At 41.9% G+C, this 23,611-nt stretch overlaps 3 long non-coding RNA genes across 5 annotated transcripts; all 3 read left to right on the top strand.

Moving 5' to 3' along the window:
- The first annotated feature begins 1,954 nt into the window (after nucleotides 1-1,954).
- LOC119119523 lies at nucleotides 1,955-16,643 on the top strand. Of its 3 annotated transcripts, none has more exons than XR_005097318.1 (4): nucleotides 1,955-2,642; nucleotides 15,468-15,556; nucleotides 15,655-15,887; nucleotides 16,285-16,643. It is a non-coding gene; the product is annotated as an uncharacterized LOC119119523 (long non-coding RNA). The 3 variants fall into 3 exon arrangements; XR_005097317.1 differs by lacking the exon at nucleotides 1,955-2,642 and having other exon boundaries at nucleotides 15,245-15,556; nucleotides 15,655-15,762; nucleotides 15,854-15,887; XR_005097316.1 differs by lacking the exon at nucleotides 1,955-2,642 and having other exon boundaries at nucleotides 15,245-15,556.
- LOC119119533 lies at nucleotides 8,104-8,441 on the top strand. Its single transcript, XR_005097328.1, has 2 exons — nucleotides 8,104-8,345; nucleotides 8,408-8,441. It is a non-coding gene; the product is annotated as an uncharacterized LOC119119533 (long non-coding RNA).
- Nucleotides 8,751-9,694, top strand: LOC119119530. The gene is made up of 3 exons (XR_005097325.1): nucleotides 8,751-8,772; nucleotides 9,285-9,303; nucleotides 9,405-9,694. It is a non-coding gene; the product is annotated as an uncharacterized LOC119119530 (long non-coding RNA).
- Nucleotides 16,644-23,611: the final 6,968 nt, after the last annotated feature.

Genomic DNA, 23,611 nt, shown 5'->3' with positions numbered 1-23,611 from the left:
CCAAGGCTGCGTGCTCAGTCCGCTGCTCTTCACCCTGCTGACGCATGACTGCGCTGCAACCTACAGCACCAACCGCATGGTGAAATTTGCTGACGACACGACTCTGGTGGGTCTCATCCCCAAGGGCGACGAGACTCAATACAGGTTGGAGGTTGACCTTCTGACCACGTGGTGCAAGGACAACAACCTCCTGCTGAACGTCAACAAGACCAAGGAGATTGTTGTTGACTTCCGGAAGGGTCACACCCAACACCTGCCGCTGACCATCGACGGTGCTGTGGTGGAGAGAGTGAGCAGCACCAGGTTCCTGGGGGTGCACATCAGTGAGGATCTCTCCTGGTCCACCAACACCGCATCACTGGCGAAGAAGGCCCAGCGCCGCCTGTACTTCCTGCGGAAACTCAGGCGAGCGTGTGCTCCTCCGGCCGTCATGACTACATTTTACCGTGGCACCATTGAGAGCGTCCTCTCCAGTTGTATTGCTGTTTGGGGTGGTAGCTGCACTGACTACAACATGAAGGCCCTCCAGCGCATAGTGACCACGGCTGGTAAGATTATTGGTGCTTCACTCCCCTCCTTGAAGGACATTTACACCTCCCATCTCACCCGCAAGGCGACCACGATTGTGAGTGATGTGAGTCACCCCGCTCACTCTTTGTTCGATCTTCTGCCCTCTGGGAAGAGGTACAGGAGCCTGCGCTCCCGCACCACCAGACTCACCAACAGCTTCTTCCTCCAGGCTGTTAGGATCCTGAACTCTCTCCCCCCTTCTGCGTAGCGTCCTGTACTTTTGCGCTGTATTCTGACTGTCTGCTGTATGCACACTTGCTCCGTTTTGCTCCTCTTATTTGTTGTGTTATTTGTTTATTTATTATTTATTCATCACTCTTATTATTCATTGTTTGTGCCTTCTTGTTTGTATTTTGTGTTGTTTGCTTGTATGTATGTCGTGTACTATGTCTTGTCACCGTGGGATAGTGGAAACGTAATTTCGATTTCTTTGTGTGTCTTGGCATGTGGAGAGATTGACAATAAAGCAGACTTTGACTTTGACTTTGATCTGTCCTGTGGTCTATGCTTTTAATGCAATTTTGGTGTGTTTCCTATACATTTGGATCATTTTCATAGTCAAAATAGCTGTATGTCTTGTTCAAATAACAACGGGAGACGAGAATCATGGAGGCTAAGGCAGTGACAGGTTGTGCCTCTCAGGGCGTGCGTGTGAGAGTGTGCACCACTCACACACTGTACTGAGCGCGTGCAAACGGCGCGTGCTTGCAGTCAGCGGGAAAATACGAGCCGTGAGGCAGCCAGTACCTTTGCCTAGAAGATGGGGCGATAGTGAGCCTGCGGCTAATAGTTCACGACACGAGTAAATGCGAGAGTAAATTAAGAAGAAAAAAAAGAAAAGAAAAACAACCAACAACATTCGGTGCTAACGCGTTGCTGTTTGGCTTTATTTTCCCTGAAAATGGAGGATATAATCTCGAAAATAAGAAATTTTTCAAAACTTGACTTTCAGTCAAAGCAAGAAATCATAAGTAAGGGAAGACTAACGCCAGATTTGCGAGGATTAATTCAAACTACGGGCCTCCCGGGACGGACTACAACACGTTAGCTTCAAAAGGATTGGTACTCTAAAAAAGACTGGCTTTGTGGTTGTGCTGCCAAAAATCGACTTTATTGCTTTCCCTGTCATCGAGATCTTCGTCCAGAAGGACAGGAGAATGGACTTCATTTACAAGTAAAGGTAAGAATACTGCAGTGGTGTGTTTAAATGTACAGTGGTGTGTTTAAAATGTTATTAAATTTAATCAAGAATGGGATAACAACCATGTATGCATGTAAATCTGACTTGTGAGTCAGTGCCTTAGCGTCATACAGTACGTTTGTAAATCTGACTCTGTCAGTGCCTCACCAACCCCAACCCTCACCGCACGTCACTGGTTGTAAATATATTAAAAATACCGAATTTAAGAATGACGCCAAATAGCAAAATTGCGTCATAGCCTGCGACACAGAACAGGTGAGTTATAAACAAACAGATGTGTGAGTGATGAGCCATGGATTCAAAATGCAAAAAGAGAAAGATTGCTGATGAGAACAGAGGCTTTAAGAAAGAATGGACTGAACTATTTGCTTTCATTGCCAATGCTGAAGCATTGCCTGCATGTTTGATTTGCAATGAGAAGTCAAATAACAGGAGCAATTTGGAGCGACATTTTCAGCTAAAGCATGCTAAATTTGCTGCCGATCACGCAGTTGGAACTGAGAGGAAAGGTGCAATTGCAGGGCTGGTGGAGAAACTTGAGGACCGAAAAACAGTTTCAAGAAGTGGATTGCATTTCCAAACTCTACTACTGCTGCAAGTTTTGTTGCAGCCCCGGAGATAATAAAGCGCGGAAAACCATTCACCGATGGCAAGTACATGAAGGATTCATTCATTAAAATATCAGCGCCTATTTTCGGACTTCAAAAACAAAACCGAGATCATTCAGAAAATTAAAGACATGCTTCTCCGCACAAATAATATAACCGATCAGCAGATCAAGGACATCAATTCAGCTCCAACTTTCTCAATTGCCTGTGATGGATGAGTCGTGTGACGTGACCGATATCGAACAGACAGCGCTGCTATACAGGTACGTGAACTCTAATGGGCCGCAAGAAGAAATGATCAAATTGACACCACTATTTGTCTTTAAATTATTTTAATAGTAGGCATACAACTTATGTATTGACAGTCTATGTTGCATTATAAAAGGCTTTAGATTTTTAAGGCTCCAGACAGGTATGTTTTTTGTTTTTTTTGGCCCAATATGGCTCTTTGAACTTTTTGGGTTGCTGAACCCTGGTATCTACCATTACATTCCACTTGCACATGAAATAAAATAAAATAACACTATATAGATTTATAATGTTGGATTTTGTCCACAATTTAGGGAGCGCGCTATCTGCGCCTCACGGCAAAAGCCATTGCCAAGCACCTGTTATCCAATTTACTCACTGCGTGCTCGTTTAATTTCTTCAGATTTAGGAAAATGCTAAGACACTGAAGCAGAAATTAGACTTACACAGGTTGGTTGAGTTCAATCACAATTCTTGTTAAGAAAGCTCTGTTTTCAGGAAAGTACAATACAGCGCTGAGCCTTTCAAGAGCAGAAAGTCTCCATTCAGAAAAGGCAATATTCAAGGTTCTTTGGTCAGCTTATATTCAGTTGCACATGCTGGTGTGGGCCGAGTTTGATGGGTGATGAGTCTTTGGGGTGGGGCAAGTTCGCAGTAGAGTTTGATTCAATGGGGGTGGGTGCTGGTTCGGTGAGAGCTGGTTCCATGGGGTTGGGTGCTGATTATGGGCGATTCGGTGTGTGTGGGGGCTGTTGTCTTCCATCTTGTCTTTCGGCCTTGGCGATCATCTTTGGCGAAGTCCTTGGCTGTCTCCCTCTGGCACCTGCTGGTTTTATCTCCAAGTGACCTTCCTGTAAACATTCTGCTCCATTCTTACACTGTCGCACCTCATCCATTCGTCATTCTTTCAATTTTGTCATTTTGTATGGAATTATGTGAGCTTTTGGCCGTGACATCATCAATTTATTAATGTTCCCTGACTATGCAAAGTTTGTTCTCACCACTTACCATGTTTTTGTTTGTTTGTTCTTTTGATACTCCATGTCTTTGCTTACGTCATTATATTCTTAGTATAATCATGCTTCCAACCGTATCTTTTCTTTGTTAGGCAAAATATCTCCCTCTGTGCAGAACGTTCAGTAGTAATCGAAAAGCTGGCGTCTAGCATTAGTCAAAACATAAGATACAATCAAGTACTGAACATTTTTAGACGACTTTGGCAGTGTCCGTGATTTAGAGCAGTGGTCCCCAACCTTTTTTGCGCCACGGACCGGTTACATGTCAGAAATATTTTCGCGGACCGGCATTTATATAAATAAATAATACATTTATATAAATAAATAAATAATACATTTATAATAAATATATAAATACGATGAAATAAAATGATACGACTGACATAAAAACAAGTACAAATGACAAAAATAAAACTCACCATTACGTTGAATTAGTGGGAGCACTGAGTTTGTTTCTCAGAAACGAGCCGGTCCCATCTAGACGTAATCTGAGACAATGACACCCGAAGTGATTAAGGTTTGTCTTTTATTGCAGGATGCTTGGTCTCCATGTGTTGAAGCAGTTTTGAATGCTTCATTGCCTGGTTAGTTAGCCTGTCGCCACATACCGTAATTTTCGGACTATAAGTCGCGTTTCTTTTCATAGTTTGGGTGGGGGGGCGACTTATACTCAGGAGCGACTTATATGTTTTTTTTCAAAAATTTTCAAAAAAAAAAAAAAAAAATGAAACCGCGATAAACGAACCGCACTGTAGCAAGGGATTACTGTAATTTGAATTTCAAGTGACGTCAGCAGCGCGACGTCAGCAGCGCGACGTCAGCAGCGCGACGTGTTGTTGTTTACATAAAGGACAAAGATTGACTCGACGGAGCTCTCTTTCACTTCCGTGGATTGAAGTCGGGGGCCGGCGCTCGGCCGGGTGGCTGTCCAGGGACGGTGGATGGGGCTCGGACAATGCTTTTACGCACGCCCGGTCGTACTCTACCGAGCTGTCTTTCACCTCCGTGGATGGAAGTCGAGGGCCGGCGCTCGGCCGGGTGGCTGTCCGGGGACGGTGTATGGGGCTTGGTCATGGCTTTTACGCACGCCCGGTCCTATTCTATGGAGCTCTCTTCCATTTCCGTGGCTGGAAGTCCACGCCGCCACACGCCTGGAAGTTTGTTTTGTTAAATAAAGAGCCGTTTACCAAACCCACGTCTTTCCTTGAACTTTGTTAACGCTACAATATAGTTATATAGTAGATCTGTGGAATAACGACGAGGCTGACGTCAGGGCGCACGCACGCGCGGCGTTGTTGACAAAGGACGAGGAATTTGATCGATGGATTTAATGATTTAGAGTGCACAGATGGTTTGATAACATTATTGCTTATATAATAGTTATTTGATATATAATTTATACATCGTTATATGGGCCTGTGGAATATTTTGAAGTGCAAGAGCCGTCAGCGGCGCGCACGCATTGTTGACAAAGGACGATTGATGGATTTAATGAATTGGAGTGACACAGATGGTTTTATTAACGTGTTATTTATGTAATAGTTTTTTTAATAACTCTGAATTTTACGTCAGGGCCGTTCTCAGCTCTTAGTTTGTGTTTATGTCACGTTAGCATACCTATCGTCTATGGAGCTCTCTTCCATTTCCGTGGCTGGAAGTCCACGCCGCCACACGCCTGTAAGTTTGTTTTGTTAAATAAAGAGCCGTTTACCAAACCCACGTCTTTCCTTGAACTTTGTTAACGCTACAATATAGTTATATAGTAGATCTGTGGAATAACGACGAGGCTGACGTCAGGGCGCACGCACGCGCGCCGTTGTTGACAAAGGACGAGGAATTTGATCGATGGATTTAATGATTTAGAGTGCACAGATGGTTTGATAACATTATTGCTTATATAATAGTTATTTGATATATAATTTATATATCGTTATATGGGCCTGTGGAATATTTTGAAGTGCAAGAGCCGTCAGCGGCGCGCACGCATTGTTGACAAAGGACGATTGATGGATTTAATGAATTGGAGTGACACAGATGGTTTTATTAACGTGTTATTTATGTAATAGTTTTTTGAATAACTCTGAATTTTACGTCAGGGCCGTTCTCAGCTCTTAGTTTGTGTTTGTCACGTTAGCATACCTATCGTTTAGCCTGTTGTTGCTCGTTCATGACTGTTCTTGGTGTTGGATTTTGTCGAATAGATTGCCCCCCAAAATGCGACTTATACTCCGGAGCGACTTATATATGTTTTTTTTTTCACTTTTTTGGGCATTTTATGGCTGGTGCGACTTATACTCGGGTGCGACTTATAGTCCGAAAATTACGGTATTAGCTTTGCGGGCTCGACTGGGGAAACATGTCACGTGACCGGGACGAGTGTCTTGACCTGAAATAATTGATCGTCGATAATTCTTTTTTTTTTCTGTGCGGCTTGGCGGCCCGGTACCAAGTGACCCACGGACCGGTACCGGTCCGCGGCCCGGTGGTTGGGGACCACTGATTTAGAGAACCATCAGGCATGCATTAAACAGTTCCTTAAGGGTCATTAAGCTATTCAGGCAATATATCAAAAAACATTTGTTATTTCAAAGTGCTCAGAAATATATATCAGATCATAAAGTTATAAAAACCTTTGTCATTACCACCTATCAAAAATGTCTAGTTATGTCTTCTTTATTGATTTGGTGTGTAGGTATAATTATATGCTTAAAATGTTTCTTTTATTGATTTAATATGTGAATATACTTTTCTGCTTATGTACTTTATTCAATGAAGTTCGAGCATATCTGTTTTTGTACCTAGGCAGGACTTTTTGTATTTCGACCCCATTCCTTCAATAAGCAAATGGGAATGGCCTTTGCAACGTTGGGGTACTGGCACATAGAGATACATTGGAATTGGATTTTTTTTTAAATAAAGTACAGCTCCAGAAGCTTTTTGTAGGCTGTTACACATATGTCTCCAATTTTTGGTATATCTTGGTGAAGCAAGGGCTGTTTTGTTCAATCACCTGTAAAAGATGCAACCAATACATTTTTTAAAGGTCCAATAAACTCATAAAGTAATAATTAATTTTCCAAGTGTGATGTGGTTCATGTTTTCATGATTGTTAAAACCATCAAAATTTGCCTTTTTTGTAGCAAACAGCGTTTTTCCACACCAAAAGTGTTGGACAAAAGCATTTTTTTTAATCATTTTCTTATCATGACCATCTTTAGATGAAATGAAGGAATTTAACTACAGTACGTTTTGCCAGTTGTGTACCTTAAATTAAGTGAAAAATAAAGGAGCCAACTCCTGGTCTCTCCTGGATTTGAGAGCAGAAAAAGTGCAAAGTGGGGGCTGCACTTTCAGAACAAGCAATTGTAAACCTCAACTTACAGTTGTCTAAAATTTCAAGCGTTTTTCTAAACATGAAGTAACCGATGAAACAAGGACCTGGCAACCATGGCTGTACTTTACCCCGCCTACAGTTACAACAGCACGAGAGCGTGAGTGCTGGCCGGAGCACAACAACGATCCTTCACGGACATTTACATACACAGTGGCCTGTAAATGCATCTGTGTAAAATTATATTTGGTCTTTATTGATTCCGGTTGCAGTTTGGATTGGACGGGTCGGCGGCCTGGATTCAGCTGCCAGTTGATGAACCCTGTTGTAGAGGGTTAACTACATCTATAGCACCTCCTAATTGCTCAGAAGACTGTTTGGGCTTTCATGATGTTCAAACAAAATTTTGTTAGTTTTCATGGAACATGTTTAAGTTAAGTTAAAGTTAAAGTCCCAATGATCGTCACACACACACCTGGGTGTGGTGAAATTTGTCCTCTGCATTTAACCCATCCCCGTGTGATTTTAATCCATCCCCTGGGGGAGAGGGGAGCAGTGAGCAGCAGCGGTGCCGCGCTCGGGAATCAGTTGGTGATCTAACCCCCCAATTCCAACCCTTAATGCTGAGTGCCAAGCAGGGAGGCAATGGGTCCCATTTTTATAGTCTTTGGTATGACCCGGCTGGCAATTTAAGGTGGCAATGTGTCGTTTGTAAAGAAAAGAATGGCCCTTTTCAATGTCTAAATAAGCAGAAAAACAAAAAATATATATATTTTAGAAATTTAATTTTATAATAATCCATCCATCCATTTATTACACCGCTTGTCCCCACGGGGGTCGCGGGCGTGCTGGTACCTATCCCACCAGTCCTCAGGCAGTAGGTTGCCAGGGCACACAGAGACGAACAACCATTTGCACTTGCACTCACACCTAGGGACTATTTGGAGTGCTGAATTGGCCTACCAAGCATGTTTTGGGATGTGGGAGGAAACCCACTCTCCTAACTGTGAGGCGGACGTGCTAACCAGTGCGCCACCAAGCCGCCAATTGTATAATAATAATAAAATTAATATGATTATAACTAACTAGAAAATGCAATTTCTGGAGAAATTGCGTGTGAAGGCAAAGACTATAAATGGGAATTAAAAAAAAAAATTGCACCAAAATATTTTGAAATTTGGAACAAAATGAAAACTACAGGTTCAAGAGGTTCACCTTGGAGTTCAAAAGTTGAAACGGGTTGAATCGGACAAAAATTGTAAAAGTTAGAGCAAATGTTTTATTTAGGTCACTTCTGGTTTTATTTAGGGCACTTCTTGTTGAAATAAGGTCAGTTCCGGTTTATTTGGGGAACTTCCGGTTTAATTTAGGTCACTTTCGGTTTAGCTGAGGTCACTTCCGGTTTATTTGGGGCCACATCCGGTTTAAAAAGGTCACTTCCGGTTTATTTGGGCCACTTCCGGTTTGATTAGGGGCACTTCCGGTTTACCTAAACTCACTTCCGGTTGATTTGGGGTCACTTCCGGTTTACCTGAGGTCACTTCCGGTTTATTAGGGGTCACTTCCGGTTTGATTTGAAGCAATCTGGGATCCAGTAATTTTGGAAGTGACATTATATTGAAGCTCTGTAATAGAGGCTTTGCAGTCACGTGATTTTATCACGTGATTTTGTGTTATGCCGCCATCTTGGCGGTCAACCGGTCAGCTCGTTCCTACGTGTTCATACAGATTGTTTGATTTCTGCGCTACATTTTCACCGTTTTCATCCGAATTATGGCTGATTTGCTATCCAATGAAGTTGGGCATTTGGATGAAGAATCCAAGAAACGTTACCGAGAGAAGTTGAACCTTGTTGGCACAACGGATCCGTACCTTTTACCGAGAAGCATGCTAAAATCACCTGAGCATTTTGCAACAGCCGACCTGCCTGATCTCTCATATCCAGATATTTATAATTACCTCGTCGATTCAGCATCTCCGTACACTGGAAAGGACCTTAAGGCATACAAGAGTCTGGATGCCTACAAGTATTTTACAGCAGGTTTTGTGCATGATGGGCTGATATGGCAGATTCCAAACAAGAATCGATTTCTTCTCATGACCAAGGTAAGGAAAATATCATATTGAAATCTGAGAAATTAATTCCTACAATACAACATTACTTAATTTCCAACTATTCAGTATAGAGCTTATGCAACAATTTCTACAGAAATACTTTTTAGAATTCATGCTTGATAATTCCTTTTGGTCTCTTGCTCAAAATGAACCAGGTTTAAATTTTCAAGCTAATTTAATGAATGATTCATGAGAAAATTTACCAAATGCCAGGTAAAATATGCATAAATGGACAGTAAGAGGTCTAGCCTTGTATATTATATCCAAATTAGGGACTGATAATAATATAAGGTATGTCACATTATCTGTTTCAGGTAAAACACTCTCAACGGATGAATGATCCTCCCCTCAGACCTTGGGTAGCAATAGCGAAAGATGGTCAGATCCTGTGCTGCCACTGTACCTGCATGGCTGGATTGGGTGAAACATGTTCACATTCAGCAGCATCCCTGTTCGCCCTGGAGACATTAATACGTATGAAGACGGCCACTTCATGCACATCACTACCTTGTCAGTGGCTGAAACCATCAGCATCGCACATAGAATATGCTGAAGGATGCAATATCGATTTTGCCCGTCCAGCCCAGAAACGAAAGTCAGAAGTTTCAACTGGAAAGTGCTGCGAGAAAACTGCTGAATGTTCCTCCACCAACTGAAGAGCAGAAAGCTGCCTTTTACAAGGCTTTGTCTGAATGCGGTGGAAGACCAGCAATTTTGAGCATTGTCCCTGACTATGCTGACAACTTTGTGCCAAGGGCAGTGAAGCGAAAGCTTCCTGTACCTCTCTCACAGCTGTACGATTCTGGCAATATGAAACTCAGCCCAGATGAACTTGCACTAAAATGCCGGTCAGAGCTGGAAAAGTTACATTCCATTACCAGAGAGCAGGTTTGTATTTTTTTCGCACTTAGTACCGTTTTTTTCCATGTATAATGCGCAAAATTTAACTAATTTATTGTCCTAAAATCCGGGGTGCGCATTATACATGGGTACAATTTTTTTTTTATTATTTATATTTTTGAAGAAAATCTTGTCACGGATGGAGTGTGGAAAGGAAGAGGGCGACCAAGTGCAGCTTGAACCAGGGTTCATTGGAGGAACTCAAAACACAGACTTGGTAAACTAACATAACTCGAACAAAACCAACAACAGGACTGACCGACAAAGACGTGGAACAAAAAGACAGGGGGACATTACCAAAGACAGGAACAGAAACCTGTTATTGTCAAATATTGTTTGTTTTTTAATCTCCATCGCGGACTGGACGTCATACGGAGGCAGTATCACTGCGCATGCGCACTATGGATCCGATGCGAATAGTCCTCTTCTCTTCTTGACTGACAATGAATGTGATAGTTTAATACATACAATCAGCAAATAACAAAATACGTATTACAGGTAATATTTTATTTCACAACATTATTTTTTTTTAAAGTCCCAATGATCGTCACACACGCGTCTGGGTGTGGTGAAATTTGTCCTGTGCATTTGACCCATCCCCGTGTGATTTTGATCCATCCCCTGGGGGAGAGGGGAGCAGTGAGCAGCAGCGGCGCCGCGCTCGGGAATCATTTGGTGATCTAACCCCCCAATTCCAACCCTTAATGCTGAGTGCCAAGCAGGGAGGCAATGGGTCCCATTTTTATAGTCTTTGGTATGACCCGGCCGGGTTACTTAAGTCCGTAAACATAAAATTATTTCAGAAAAAAGATCATCTTTGGGAACAACCGGATGTTATATTGCCGGTCAGTATCACTGCGCATGCAGTAGCAAACTCGATAGCGAAGAAATATGTGAGACTCTCAACGGGATCACCAATATTTGAGTGATGTTCCAGTTATTTATCACAATTATTTATTATTATAATAATAATATATATAATATATATAATTATTTATTTATTATTCACAATTGTCATGGTGATCTTTCTGGTGATTTCTTAACTAGGCTGGATGTATTTTTTTTGTTGGCGTTGATTTCTCCGACTGCCCAGAAAGGCACCACCGCAATCAGTTAGGTTAAAATGAAAAGAGAGGAAAGTGACGTTGTAAAGAACCATCCGTGACAAGATTTTCTTCAAAAATTGTTGTACCATGATTTTCTTCACAAAAAAAAAAAAAAGAAAAAAAAAGAAAAAGAAAAAAAAATTGTACCCATGTATAATGCGCACCCCAGATTTTAGGACAATAAATTAGTTACATTTTGTGCATTATACATGGGAAAAAACAGTAATTTGCATTGCAATATAATTAAATTAAATTTTTCTTCTTTCTGCCTAGTGAAATGGTTTGTCAAATCGCTTTACTATGTTTGCTCATAACCAAAGTACTACCTTTCATATCTACGTTTATATTCTATTCATCATTTTATTTTTAGATGGGGTTGCGATCACGAGTCGGACGCAAGGAAGCGGTACGAAATGATAATGACCCAGCGGCACACTGGCCTAAACGTTGACGAAACCGGATTCCACATGTCTGCCGGCTGTCCATATTTTGGCGCATCACCGGATGGGCTACTCTCGTGTGACTGCTGTGGCAAAGGGTGCCTCGAAATTAAGTGTCCCTTCTGCATCAAAGATAAAGGAGTGGAAGAGGTTGCTGGTGAGTCCAAGGCGTTCTGTTTGGAGCAGAAATCGAACGGCAATTACGTGCTACGTGAAGACCACCAGTATTATTACCAAGTACAATCACAACTGTATTGTACTGGCAGGAAGTACTGTGACTTTGTCGTATGGAAGGAGAATCTACTGTTTATTCAGCGCATCATTCCTGATGATTCCTTCCTGGCAAACGAACTGGCCAAGATGGACAATTTCTATCTCCGTTGTATTATGCCAGAGCTATTAGCTAAAGTGTACACGGTAGGCCAATCTGTTGCTACCACTGCATCCGCTTCGGAAGAGTCTGTTTGCTACTGCCGTAACCCTCCCACTGAGGATATGTTGGTTTGTAAATCCGAGAACTGCAGCATCAAAGCATTCCACATGAAATGTCTTGGCATAAAACGAGTCCCACAACGATGGTTTTGCCCTAACTGTAAGAAGTTGGAAATAAAACACAAAAAGTTGTTTCTGTAAGATTCTTTCCTGGTATTTATTACAGAAAAAATATGGATGCAACATCATTACTCAAATGGTACAATTGGGTCAGATAAATTTGTAAGTGCGCATGACACTTGTACAATTTTATCTAATGTAGTGAAACCACTGTCATCAGATGACAATAAAGAGATGGGTATGATATTTTCCATCATGGTATACTTTTGTCTTGCGAGTCCAATAACTCTCTCTACATGGATACGGACAGCAGCTAATCCTCTGGTACCCTCGACATCTAGTGCAGCGGTGGCCAACCCGCGGCTCGCGAGCCGCATGCGGCTCTTTGGCTGGTTTCATGCGGCTCTTTTACGTTCATATCAACATTTGTGTTTATTTTTCGTGCGTATTTGCTTCGCTTGAGTTCAATATGGTATTTTGGTCAAACGCGCATGCGCGTGAGGTGAAATCCCGCAAAGGAGGAGGGACAAACAGAGCGATTGGTTTTGCTGGCTTTTTAATGAATGGCGACTGTGACTACGGGGGCCCATTAGGTCCAGAAAAGCTTAAAGTTGTTTTTTGTTGAACGCTATGGCAAGCCATTCTGCCTGATATGTCGGACGTCATTGGCGCATTTAAAAGCTTCAAATGGTCAGCGCCACTTCAGCTCACTTCATGCCAATATCGATAAGGACTTTGCAAAAGGGACTGAATTTCGCAAGCACAAGTTTGGAGACTTTGAAAAGTCAGGCAGAAAAATAGGTACAGTTTTTCAAAAAAATTACGAAGCACTCAGAGACTGTCACACTTGCATTGTTTCAACTGGCTTGGAACATTGCACGGGCTAAAAAGCCATACAATGAAGTGGAGTTCGTTAAAATATGCCTCAGTGACGTTATTGAAATCTTGTCTCCTGAAAACGACAAACTAAAACGAATGGTCTGTCCCGCCACACATAGTAAGTGAAAAAACTTATGTTTTTGTTTGTGGAATTTGTTGAACTGAGAGTTTGTCTGTGTGAGACAATGCACACAATGTTCATTGTTGAAAATGTGGTCTTTGGTCTGTGGTTTTAGTACTGTAGGAGTCAATTTGTCATTATCATGTTGGTGCGTGACATAATAATGTCACACAATAAATTTGGCTGAGCAGAGGGGTGTGCGTGCGTGCGTGCGTGCGTGCGTGCGTGCGTGCGTGCGTGCGTGCGTGCGTGCGTGCGTGCGTGCGTGCGTGCGTGCGTGCGTGCGTGCGTGCGTGCGTGCGTGCGTGCGTGCGTGCGTGCGTGCGTGCGTGCGTGCGTGCGTGCGTGCGTGCGTGCGTGCGTGCGTGCGTGCGTGTCACCGACATCGAATCCCCTGTCAGCCAAGATCAGATCGCCTGGCAGTAGATGGGTCAGAAAATCGCTTTGTTCGACAACAAACTTGTCACTGGCACGACCACCCCAGCCCTTGGAGATAAATGATATGGTACCTTGTGGAGTAATGCCAATCAGATATTTCATTGTATTGTGAGACTTGTAGTTTGAATAAGTTTGGGCCCTGGCTTTCAGATCACTCGGCCGCTCGATGAATATCTCGAAACAATCAATGACGCATGCACACTTGCTGAATTTAGAACGAAAGGACATTGGTAAACTCAGTCTAAACTGCTCACGCTCAGGCCAAACCACTAGGGTTGGAACCAGTATACTATGCATGACATGGATTACATTTCTGAAACTCCTGGAAATACTAGCAGTGGAAACATCATATGTGTAAGCCAAGTACTGAAGGCACAGATTCAGCCTCAGTCTGAGTAATGTCACAAGAAATTGACTAAAAGGACTCAACTTCATATTTTGACTAAGATGAGGTGCAATAAAATTAAACGTTGTCATCATAATCATGTATGATGGCAGACCAGTCAAAAACGTTACTTTGTCATCATTACCCTTGAAAGATTCTTCATTCCATGTACAGCGTTTCAAACTGTCCTTCAGTTCATCAAGTTCTGCACGCAGATTTTTACACTCTGCAGTGAGGGAATCCATTGCTTCCCCAGTGATATCCGTCTGTGTGGCAGTAGTCACCATGCCTTCTTTTCGAATCTCAGCGTGCACCACATCTTCACCAGCGGGTAGATCATTTTCACAAGGGACAGACTGGGAAATATTGACAAGTGCTGCTGCTGCTGCCAATGCCCTCTCGCGGTCTCTCTTGCGCTGCTTGAGATTTTGTCTTCTCTCAAAGATCTTCAATGAACATTTGAGTTTTCGTTTGTGAGGTGACTGGGTATGCTCAAATATACTTGGCACATAGTCTGGGGATAGTGGATCTTCGCTTTTTGCACCTGAAACAATTAAACAATCACATTATTCATAATGACTACCATAAATAATTAAGCACGTTGTTGAAGGGGATATACCCAGTTCAGTTTGTTTCGTAATGAAGTAACAAAAAGCCTCTTGTTCAAAAATGCTTCATTAAAAAAAAATTGTTTCACAAGGTTCATAATAATTTCTTTTGAAATGTCCTAATGCATTCACTCATGAGAATTAATTGTTCAATTCCAATATGAAGTTCAATATTTACATTGATAAAGTTTTCAAGCCAATCAGATGAAGCATCATGAAAAAATAAACAAAAAATAAAAACGGAGGGGCGGGGGGGAGAACTGAAGAAATCATCCCATTCCCTGCCTTGCTGCTCTTGCTGCCTTTCTAAAAATGCACCCAGCATTTTCAACAATCATATTTGTATCATCCCATATTGTATTATTTCACATTTTGTGAAACAAATCAGGGGTGAATAGTTTGTTTACATACCTGATATGAAGTGCTCATTGCATATCCTTGTGTAAATCGTAGGTTTCCATCGTTCACGACGAATCGCCGCGATCCATTTATCGCGTTTTTGATGTTTGCCGGAAATCTATAGAAGCTAAGATTTGGTTTATCGCCTCGTCTATTGCTACATCCAACAGCACAGCAGGTTTCCGGCATTTTCAAGCTCAAATAGCAGCAGATGTAACAAGAAAGCGTGTGTGAGTCGTTGACCGGCACTGAAATGTTGACCGGCAAGATGGCCGCCAGGCTAATGTGCGCGGCTGATGACGTCAGCTGCAAAGCCTCTATATGTGCAGCTTTTCCTTTACATGTTTAATAAAATGCTCTCCGAGCTCTCTAGCGATAGGATTAATGCCCCTCTTGGACCCTTCTTGGACCATCTTCTCTATTATCTTCAGGAGACGAATAACCTTCGAGCCAGACACTTTTCTGCTCCGAAAGCTCCACAGTTGCTTCATGAAACGGAGCTATGATTGGCAGACACCCAGTGACATGTGCATAGTCTTCTGATGTTAGGACGGGGATACCTCTGTCCAAACGGAGTGGTTGTTTCCAGCTGTGACATCTGCTTTGAGCAGGAATGACTGGGCAGCAGTGAGAAGTAGGTGCTTTTCCCATTGTACTCTGCTGTCATCATTGAGCGTTTGCATTCCAACATGTCCTCCTCCTCAAGTAATTGCTGCCTCCCCTCCTTTCTCTGAAGCCTTGCAGGGATGAGTGAGCTCACCTGTCTGTGCAATGCAGCCACTCAAGTTTACAGCTTCCGTGCCTGCGGCGTGGACCACCAGAGCATGTTGGAGCATGCCCACTGGTGAGTACGAACAACATACACTAACCCTGCCTTGTGCTATACTTCAGGACAAAGACCGTTCTGTATCAACTGGTTCATTATCTTTGTTTAGCTTCTTCCTGACTACAGAAGAAGTGAGGGGATAAGTAACTACATATATAGGCAAGCATCTTTTGTGTGCACCAAAACACAGCTCAGCCTTAGTCCGCAAGGACAGAATGACACTTTCTTTCTTTCTTTTTGTTTGTTTTTGTTTGTTTGTTTCTTTGTTTGTTTCTTTGTTTGTTTCTTTCTTTCTTTCTTTCTTTCTTTCTTTCTTTCTTTCTTTCTTTCTTTCTTTCGTTCGTTCGTTCGTTCTTTCTTTCTTTCTTTCTTTCTTTCTTTCTTTCTTTCGTTCTTTCGTTCTTTCGTTCTTTCGTTCTTTCTTTCTTTCTTTCTTTCGTTCTTTCGTTCTTTCGTTCTTTCGTTCTTTCTTTCTTTCTTTCTTTCTTTCTTTCTTTCTTTCTTTCTTTCTTTCTTTCTTTCTTTCTTTCTTTCTTTCAGAAACTGCACATCAACACGTGCATCTTAGAAACCAATAAGACCCTGCCATCGCCTATTTAAGCATGACTGTCACCACATCCTTTCCGGTTCACCAAGATTGCCTCACAGCTTCATGCACCTCGGTAACAAGTCTCCCTACGAGCCTCCTCTCACCTACAAAAGTCAAGTCAGGCTGACAGCTTCCTGTTGCAAGATTGAGCTTGTGGTCATGCCGTGGAGGAGCCCCTGCCGTGGAGTCCCTGCTCGACATCCTGCTCCCATCAGTCAATCTAACAAAATCACTCCATTGTTTCTTTATCATTTTAATGTCTTTATTTATCATTTAAAGCAGTGGTCTCCAACCTTTTTTGCGCCACGGACTGGTTACGTGTCAGAAATATTTTCGCGGACCGGCCTTTATACATATAAATAATACATTTATATGAATAAATAATACATTCATAATAAATATATAAATACGGTGAAATAAAATGATACGACTGGCATAAAAACAAGTATAAAGGACATGAAAATAAAACTCACTATTACGTTGAATTAGTGGGAGCACTGAGCTTGTTTCTCAGAAACGAGCCGGTCCCATCCTGGCGTAATCGGAGACAATGACACCCGAAGTGGTTAAGGTTTGTCTTTTAATACAGGATGCTTGGTCTCCATGTGCCGAAGCAGTTTTGAAGGCTTCATTGCCTTGTTAGCTAGCCTGTCGCCACATATTATGCAGTGGGCTTGGCGCGTCAGAGTCACCTGTGGCGATAAATCCATATTTTAAGTAGGACTCCAGAAATGTTCTTTTAAAAGCAGCTTTCCTTTTCTTAGAAGTCGTAGCCTCTTCTTCTTCCGGCTCCTCATTGGGCTTTTTTCCCTTTCCGAAGAAGCTTTCCAAACACCTCTGTTTCTTGCTCATATTTGCTTGCTTCGCGGGCTCGACTGGGGAAACATGTCACGTGACCGGGACGAGCGTCTTGACCTGAATTAATCGATCATCGATGAAATTTTTTTTATTTTTCTGTGCGGCTTGGCGGCCCGGTACCAAGTGACCCACGGACCGGTACTGGTCCGTGGACCGGGGGTTGGGGAACCCTAATCTAAAGAATTCAACATTGGTATTTCTTCACACAATTGATACTATAAATCACTGATGATGATTTAATAATACACTCACCTGAATTGTGTACCCACCACAGTCTCATAATGCCGCTCACTCACTAAGCACGCCTAACTCCAATACCTTGATTGCTCTACGACATTTTCACATTATTTGCTGTCTCTACTGCATAAACGTTACAATGTATGTGGCAAAGGAATGAACCAATATGGCTGGGAATATGCACAACATGCACAGTTCAATTGATGATGAATTTTCGCTTATCTAATAGAATCAGGATAGGTCATTGTGCCTATTGGTGTTGTACGTAGTAAAATCTTGTTGCCGGCTGGGATCAGCTACATTATGTACCTTGCATCCTGTAGATAAGCTAGTTAGCTGGGGAGCTGATTTCTCCAGGGGAAACTCCCTTCATTTGTTGCTACTCCCTAGAGAGGCTGGCAGCAAACTAACGACAGATGTTTGACGACAATAAAGCAGACTTTGACTTTGACTTTTGAGGTGTTGTGTTTTGTTGGCTCCCATGTTTTTGAAGATGTTAGTCTACTCTGGCAGACCCAAATACTATATTGTGAGGGCCTCCTGTGAACATCTAGAACAGGGGTGTCCAAACCTTTTTCATGGAGGGCCACATGCAGAAAAATATATGAAAGGCTGGGCCACTCACTAGAGATGAGGTTTTCTAGTGTATTAAAGTTAACAAAATCAAATTTCAAATGTACCGTAATTTTCGGACTATAAGTCGCACCGGAGTATAAGTCGCACCAGCCATAAAATGCCCAAAAATGTGAAAAAAAAACATATATAAGTCGCTCCGGAGTATAAGTCGCATTTTGGGGGGCAATTTATTCGACAAAATCCAACACCAAGAACAGACATGAACGAGCAACAACAGGCTAAACGATACGGTATGCTAACGTGACAAACACAAACGAGGAGCTGAGAACGGGCCTGACGTAACATTCAGTTATTTAAATAAAACTATTACATAAATAACACGTTTATAAAACCATCTGTGTCACTCCAATTCATTAAATCCATCGATCGTCCTTTGTCAACAATGCCGTGTGCCGCGCCGCAGTTCAAATTATTCCACAGGCCCATACAACGATATATAAACAATATTTTAAATAACTATCACATAAACAACAATATTATCATACCATTTGTGTCACTCCAAATCATTAAATCCATCGATCAAATTTCTCGTCCTTTATGTCATCCTGGTGACAGAGGACATGTCCAGAGGATATGGCGCTTTAAAGTGTTAATTACTTTATTTGATTTTTTCTCTCTATTTTTCATGTTTTGAATATGTTCAAGATAAAGATATCAAAGCATGTGAAGTGATCAACTATACTAAAAATAACATGTGAAGTGGTCAACTATACTTGTAAGTAAGTGATGTGTTAATGATCAAGTAAAAATTTGTGAAAAAAAACATATATAAGTCGCTCCTGAGTATAAGTCGCCCCCCCACCCAAACTATGAAAAAAACCGCGACTTATAGTCCGAAAATTACGGTAGGTAAATTATGCTTAATAATTGAATATGCTTAAAGGAAAAAAAAACCTACATCACAACTTTCCATTAATGGATTTTTATTTATATTTGTTTCAAAAAGGATTGGCAGCTCATTTTCAAAACAGCAGTCTTAGATTGCCTCTTAGTCAGGATGGTGATCCCTCTTCATAGCCCTGTATAAAGGGAGAAAATAAGATATTTATGCAAATAAGTTATTAAATAATTGAGCTTGTGAACACATGAATACTGTAAAATATCTTTTTTAACTCACCTTTAATAGGAACAGCGTTGCACTTAGTGGGAGCAGTGATGCTGCGCTTTGGACTGAAGGATCGCTGGCAGGTCAGGAGTGAGTTTGGTGGTTGAGATGCTAAGGACATCACGCAGATGGCTGTCGGTCATTTTGGTTCTCAATCTGCTTTTGTTCAGAGTTAACAGAGAAAACGTTTGCTCACATATGTATGTCGAGCCGAACAGACTCATCATCCTTTTTGCGTGACGTCGCATCAGAGGAAACTTGGCCTTTTCCAAGCTCTGGTAGAAGTCGGGTAGGGAGAGAAGCTGATGTTGATTCTTCAGAGAATCATCACACTGCATTTCGATAAGTTCCAATTGGAGACTTTCTTCCACTTTTTCTGCATCCATCAGGAAGGGAGTCGAGAACAGCTTGATTTCTTTCTCAATGATAGAGAAATCTTGGAAACGCTGACTGAATTCTTTCTTAAGAGATGTGACCACAGACACATATTTCTCCTTTTTAGCAGAGAGGTTGCTCTTTGGAAAACCACACTTGATTTCGGACAGCGTGGGGAAGTGCGCAACATTGAAGTTGTGCAGTTGTGACTCAAAGAGACGGAGCTTCGCGCAGAATGCTTTCATGTGCGCATACAGCTGTGGCACAAGCTGGTCTTTGGCTTGCAGGCTCTTGCTCAGTGTGTTAAGATGACCAGTAAGATCAACTAGAAATGCCAGGTCTGCCAACCACAGAGGGTCACTCAGTTCACGGAGAGGTTTGTCCTTCTCTTTCAAAAACTGATCAATTTCTGATCTCAGGGAATAAAACCGCTGCAGCATGGAGCCACGGCTGAGCCAGCGCACATCACAATGATAAAGTACGTCCCCGTATTCAGCATCGACATCAGATAGGAAAGCTTGAAATTCTCTATGATAGAGCCCTCGTGCTCGAATTATGTTCACCGTTTTCACAACTGTATTCATCACATCGCCAAGCTGGACTGTCTTGGCACAGAGGGCTTCTTGGTGGATGATACAGTGCATTTTAGCAGCATCACCTCCACTCTCTCGCACCCTGGCGCACACCATAGAGGCCATTCCTTTGCGCTCGCCTGTCATACCCGGAGCCCCATCCGTTGTAACTCCACACAGCTTGTCCCATTTAAGATCCATCTTGTCAAGTGCATCTGACGCAGCTTCAAACATGTCCTTTCCCGTTGTTGTGCCCTTTAGACTCCTAAGATCAAGCAGCTCCTCCGTAACGCAAAAGTTATCGTCTACTCCTCGCAGAAAAATCAGCAGCTGTGCGGTGTCTGTAGCATCTGTGCTCTCATCACATGCAATTGAGTAAAAGTCAAAAGCGCAAGCTTTATGTGACACTTGATGTTCTAAATTAGCTGACAGATCTTCGATTCGCCGCACAACTGTGTTTCTGGACATGCTCACGTTGTTAAATTCCTGCATCTTTTCTGGGCACACTGTTTCTGCGACTGTGGTGAGGCACTGTTTTATGAAGTCACCGTCTGAGAAAGGTTTCCTGTGCCTCGCTATGAGCTGAGCTACCTTATAGCTTGCTATTGTGGCGGTTTCTTGTGTTTTGTTAGCACGGAGAAAATACTGCTGTTGAGCTAGCAGGCAAGCTGCCATTTGCCTAACTTTCTCTTCTCGCTCAGCACCAGTGTAGGACGTGTAGGTCTGATGTTTGGTTTCATAGTGTCTTCGCACATTATAGTCTTTCATCACTGCAACACTTTCTTGGCAAATCAAACAGACACATTTCCCCTTGACTTCTATGAAGAAATATTCATTTTCCCACCGTTTCTGAAATGTTCTGCACTCACTTGCTATCTTGCGTTTCTTTGGTTCTCCCATTTTTCTCGTGGCAAATGTTTTCTTTTATTTATTTTATTTAGTGGAAAACCTGCCTTGTTGAAAACTGGCGCTCCACCTAGTGTTGAAACTAAGAATTACAACACAGTCCAGTGCAAGTTTCATGTGAGGGCCGTATTCAATTATATTTTTAAAACTTGCTGCGGGCCAATAAAAAATGGACCACGGGCCGCAGTTGGCCCGCGGGCCGTAGTTTGGACACCCCTGATCTAGAAGAATCCCCTGTCAGAAGGAGTTTCAACTCCCATCTCCGGAGACCTTGACTCACGTCACAAGGAAGGCTGGAAACATTTAGTCCAAGTGAACCATGTTCCCCTCCGTTGTCACGGCGGCTGACCGGAGCTGTGGTTGTAACATGGAATCTGCCTCTACTGGAAGCAATTCCCTGAACCTGTGGGTGGACACCAGCGGTAAGCGATGCCGTTAAGAAGAAGAAGCTGTCGGGCCTTTTTGGCTTGTGAGACTCCGAAGGCAGCTGGTGGTACTGGCAGACCAAGCAGAATTTAGCTTTGGTGGTCGCCAAGGCAGAAAATTAGGGCATGGGAGGAGCTCGGTGAGGCCATGAAAAATAACTTTTAGACGGCTTTCATTAAATTCTCATCCACCATACGACGTCTCAGAAGGGGCATCATTAACCTTGTGTAGAGATGGAATGCTGCTGACCTTGACTTGGGATGTTGCGAGTTGGTTGGTAGAATACTTCCTCAAATCCATAGACACTCTTGAAGCAGCAGTCTTCAACACTTTATTTATTACTTCACAGTTATTATTTATTATTATTGTTATTATTTATTTCATACTCAACACTTTATTGCTCTGCGCTTTATTTATTACTCTCTTCGTTTGTTACTCATGTACAATAAATATTCTCTTTTGTACTATTTCTGTGTAAGCTACTGGAACCAGAATTTCCTTGGGGAGCAATCCTAAGGGATAAATAAAGTTGAGTCTATGTCTACAAATCACTTAATCGTCAAGCCATCTCTTATCTCTCTGAGCTAATCATCCCTACTGTCCTTGCTGTACCCTTCACTCACAAGATGCTGGCGTCCTCCCTTTTGCTCAAACTCATAACAATAGCAGGCAGCAGGGGGTTCTCTTTCTGTGCACTTCTGGAATCAATTACCAAGTGTTTGAAATGATCTGCCTATGTTTAAAACCGAACTTCAAACTCATTTCTTTACAAAATATGCTGACTGAAAGTTAGAATGAGAGAAACCAAAAATAGATGACAAAAATTCTGCTCTCAGGATGTGTGATCTCAGGTTTTAAAGCAGTCATGGTTTCAAATGTGGGTTTGACTTCCACACAGGGTTCAAAGTTCAAAGTGTGACCCACTGAGCCATGAGACAACTCTGGTTCATAATCAGTGAAGCTTTCAATGGAGCGTTAAGGTTTCAAAGGCATTCTTTCTCCAGGTGATCATGATATTTGACAGCTGTCTCAAAATTGAGTCGAAAAATTCAGCTGTTCAATGTGTGATCTTGGGTTGTAAAGCAATTCAGGTTTCATAGAAGGGTTGGGCTTTCACATAGAGTTCTGATTTTTAATCGTGATTAAAAAAAATGAGTACAAAAAAATTAAATGTCAGGATGTGTGACTTAGCGTTTGAAAAAAAAGTTTTAAAGGAGGGTTTAAAACAGGGGTGTCAAACTCATTTCACATTGGGGGCCACATATGGCCTCGGTTGATGTCAAGTAGGCCGGACCATTGAAATTATACCGTACTCTGCTATAAATAACCAAAATATAATGTCTTTCCTTTTTTTTGTGTGTGTAAAGACGCACAAGAACATTAGGAAAATGTTGAAATTTAATTAACATTCATTTTACAAAACATTAATAGCATTTCATTAACATTAACATAACTTAAAACATTAACAGTAATGCACTTTAAGATTAAACGAGATTTATAAAGAAAGGAATTTTTAAACCATTTACACATGTGCATATAAAATCTAAATTTACTCCCTGCCTACACCTTACAAACTAAGAAGAGTGCTATTAAGTGTGTAAAGAAGAAAGTATTCGCATGTCCTGTAAATGTGGAAACTTCATACATGAAACACACATACACATACAATACATATTGAACATTCGTGGAGTTGCATGAACAGTAGAAATCCACCATACTTTTTTGTAGTGAAGTTGCTGACTAACATTAAACTGCACACTTTTTTAATCACCACAGTAAGGATTCATCTTCACAGAGCTGTATTTTTTCAACGCAAACAGTATCTAAGGCAGCATTTTAAAGGCATTAGACTAGTTGGACTTGTTTTTGTTCCTGATACTTGGCATCTTTTGGCCTGTACAAGTGCATCAATACCAGGTGCCATGTCCTGACTAGCTGTCACTTTCAGAATGTCATTTAAGTGCTTGTTTGTGAGCCTTGAACGCATTTTTGTTTTATTGATATTCATTACTGAGAAAATTTGTTCACGAAGGTAGGTTGTCCCAAACATGCACAAACCTTTAGCAGCCAGGGCTGTTAATTTGGGGTACCCTGGTAGTAGATACTGATAAAATTTGTCCAGACCTACAAAGGCAAATTTGCCCTTCAAATCGGCATGTCTTC

The sequence above is a fragment of the Syngnathus acus genome, chromosome 2, assembly GCF_901709675.1.
Source record: "Syngnathus acus chromosome 2, fSynAcu1.2, whole genome shotgun sequence".
NCBI classification, from domain to species: Eukaryota; Metazoa; Chordata; class Actinopteri; order Syngnathiformes; family Syngnathidae; genus Syngnathus; species Syngnathus acus.
The sequence above is the reverse complement of the archived record's forward strand: the minus strand, read 5'-3'. Positions and strand labels throughout refer to the sequence as shown.